Below are 3333 nucleotides of genomic sequence, written 5' to 3' on the forward strand. Positions count from 1 at the left end.
AGACCTCCCTTGGCACCCTATCATACGCTTTTTCTAAATCAATAAACACCATATGTAGATCCCTTTTATTACTACGATACCTCTCCATCATCCTTTTTAATAGGTATATCGCTTCAGTGGTAGATCTTCCTGGCATAAATCCAAATTGGTTCTCTGTTACTTGTGTCTCTTTTCTCAACCTCCGTTCTATCACCCTTTCCCATAACTTCATAGTATGACTCATAAGCTTAATCCCTCTATAGTTTCCGCAACTTTGTATATTCCCTTTATTATTGTAGATAGGTACCAAGGTGCTCTTTCTCCACTAATCAGGCATCTTCTTTGACATTAAAATCTCATTAAAAAGCATGGTTAACCAGTTGATGCCTTTTTCTCCAAGACCATTCCAAACCTCAATCGGGATATTATCAGGTCCTACTGCCCTGCCATTTTTCATCTGCTTTAGAGCCTCTTTTACCTCGAAGTCTCGAATCCTTCGATAGTAGTCAAAGTTTTGATCTTCCTCCCTTGTGCATAATCGACTAAGGCTCGGAAGAGTCTTCTATCCCTCATTAAATAACTCGTAGAAGTAGCTCTTCCACCTTTCATTAATCTTCTCCTCTTGAGCCAACACCTCTCCATCCTTATCCTTTATGCACTTAACCTGATCCAAATCTCTCGTTCTTCTTTCCCGGCTCTTTGTGATTCTATATATACATTTTTCTCCTTCTTTCGTGCCCAAAGACTGGTAGAGACCCTCATATGCTCTTGTTCTTGCTTCACTTACAGCCACTTTTGTCTCTTTCTTAGCCGCCTTATATTTTTTCCAGTTATCTGCATTGCGGCATAAAGACCACTCTTTAAAGCATTCCCTTTTTATCTTTATCTTTTATTGTATACTCGCATTCCACCACCAGGACTCCTTATCTCTTGGTCCTATTCCTTTAGATTCACCAAAACTTTCTTTTGCTGTTCTTCTAATAACTTCTGCCATCTCCCTCCACATCTCTTCCGCGCTTCCATTCCCATCCCACTTTGCCTCTTCTCCTACCCGTCTTAGGAAGCTTCTTTGTTCCTCACCTTTCATCCGCCACCACCTCGTCCTTGGGTTCTTCGTATGATGTCTTTTCCTCAACTTTTTCTCAACGCGAAAATTCATGACGAGCACCCTATGTTGTGTTGTCAAACTCTCTCCCGGGATAATTTTGCAGTTAATGCAAAATTTCTGGTCGACTCTCCTCAACAAGAAGAAGTCGATTTGAGAGCTTGTCATGCCACTCTTATAGGTTATAAGATGTTCGTCTCTCTTTTTAAAACATGTATTTGCGATGAGAAGATCAAAGGTTGAGGAAAAGTCCAAAATAGTTTTACCCTCGGAATTGATCACCCCGAAACCATGGCCTCCGTGAATACTCCCATATCCAGTCACTTCTCTCCCAACATGGCCATTTAAATCTCCTCCTAAGAAAATCTTATCTCCCAAAGGTATGCCTTGAACCAAACTCTCTAAATCCTCCCAAAACCTTATCTTGTGTTGTTCGTCCGAACCCACTTGCGGTGCATAGGCGCTAATCACATGGAAAGCACCTCCCTCCACCACAAGTTTGATAGAGATGATCCGATCTCCCACCCTTTTGACATCCACTACGTCCTTCTTCCACTGCTTATCCACAATTATTCCAACCCCATTCCTATTCTTCAACTTTCCTGTATACCAAAGTTTGAAACCAGAAGTATCCAACTCACGAGCCTTTGCACCAACCCATTTCGTTTCTTGTAGGCACATAATGTTAATCTTCCTCCTTGTCATGGTGTCCACCACCTCCATGGACTTTACTGTTAGAGTGCCTATGTTTCATGTCCCAAATCTCAACCTTTTGTCGCTTCGACCTTTGCCTTTTACTTTGTGAACTAGCTTATTTACCCTCGTCCGTTCACGAAAACGCGAGAACCCTTGCTCATTTAACACTACATCCGGGCACCGATGCAGCAGCTCTTGCTTTGACACCGTACTCGAGCCATATGGCGCGTTGCTTCCGGGCAACGACCTAGCTTTAGCGCAATAATGTCTTTGATTCATGTCATGGGGGGTTCAGCTATATTTTTATGTTGGTTGCCGAAGACCTAACACAACCCTCCTCCTTTATCCGGGCTTGGGACCGGCTATGTACCGCAAGTGTAACATAGGCGGAGTTAGCAACAAATCACAAATTCAATTTCACAAGATCAGTTCACAAATCAACAAGTTCAGAATATGAAATTGTCGAAGAAGAGGAATCAGATTTCAATTTTGAATTTCAACCACAACAACAACAAGAAGAATCAAGCAGAAATTGCAAATTAAGCATGAATTCAAAATTCAAATATAGAAATTCAATAAAAAATAACTCTAAATCCAGAAAATCAAGTACGCTTAGAGACAATTGCAAAGAAAGTAGAATTATAAATGAAGTACGCTTAGAAATTATGATACTACTAAATTGTACCTTCTGATTTGGCAACTAAAAAAAAAATAGAATAAAAAATTTAAAGTAAAAAAAAATAGAATTAACAACCCAACCAAAGAATCAAGAACAACCCAACCAAAGAACAAATTAGAATCAACAATAGGAAGGACCACGGAAGAATAAAAGTAACTCAGAATCAAATCAACAATAAGAATAAAAAAGTTCAGAATAAAAACAAATCCGAATCAAAATCGAACATAGGCTCCGTTACAGATTCAAATGCAGAAGGATGACGACGCTGGAAACGGAGAGCTGGCGATGGAGGCAGGAACAGAGATAGCGCCGGCGACGGTAGAACAGAGCTTCGCGACGGTGGCAGGAAGCAGGAGGCGAACCCAGCGACTATGCTTCCACTGTTGAGAGTCTGAGACGTTAGCTGAGTGAGGGACCGAGTGAGCTTCGAAGCTCCAACCAGCGACGACGTCAGGAGGTCCGGCGGCTGAACGAAAGGGAGGGACTGAGCTCGTCGGCGTTGAGAGGAACGGCTAGCTCGAGGGTGATGGGAGGGACGAGGGAGGGTGTGCGTTGGAGAGTTGGAGTGAGTTAGGGTTGGTAACTGATAAGGGTTGGGGGCTTACTGAATGCTAAACGGCGCGTTTTGAGCACTTTTGGGCAAAAGAAAAAAATCGGCCGAATTTCGGTTCGATTCGACTGACCGGTTTAACAATTCAACAACAGTTTTCATTTTTTTCGATTTTAGCATATAATCGAATTATGATTCTCATCGGTTTGCGATTTCGACTGGTTCAATCAGTCAATTCGAACTGATTTTCAAAACATTGCAACAAACACACCATAAAATTTACCTAGATATATAAAAATATTTTTATAATTTTAAAAATAAATA

This window comes from Arachis ipaensis, chromosome B01 (assembly GCF_000816755.2).
Source record: "Arachis ipaensis cultivar K30076 chromosome B01, Araip1.1, whole genome shotgun sequence".
NCBI classification, from domain to species: domain Eukaryota; kingdom Viridiplantae; phylum Streptophyta; class Magnoliopsida; order Fabales; family Fabaceae; genus Arachis; species Arachis ipaensis.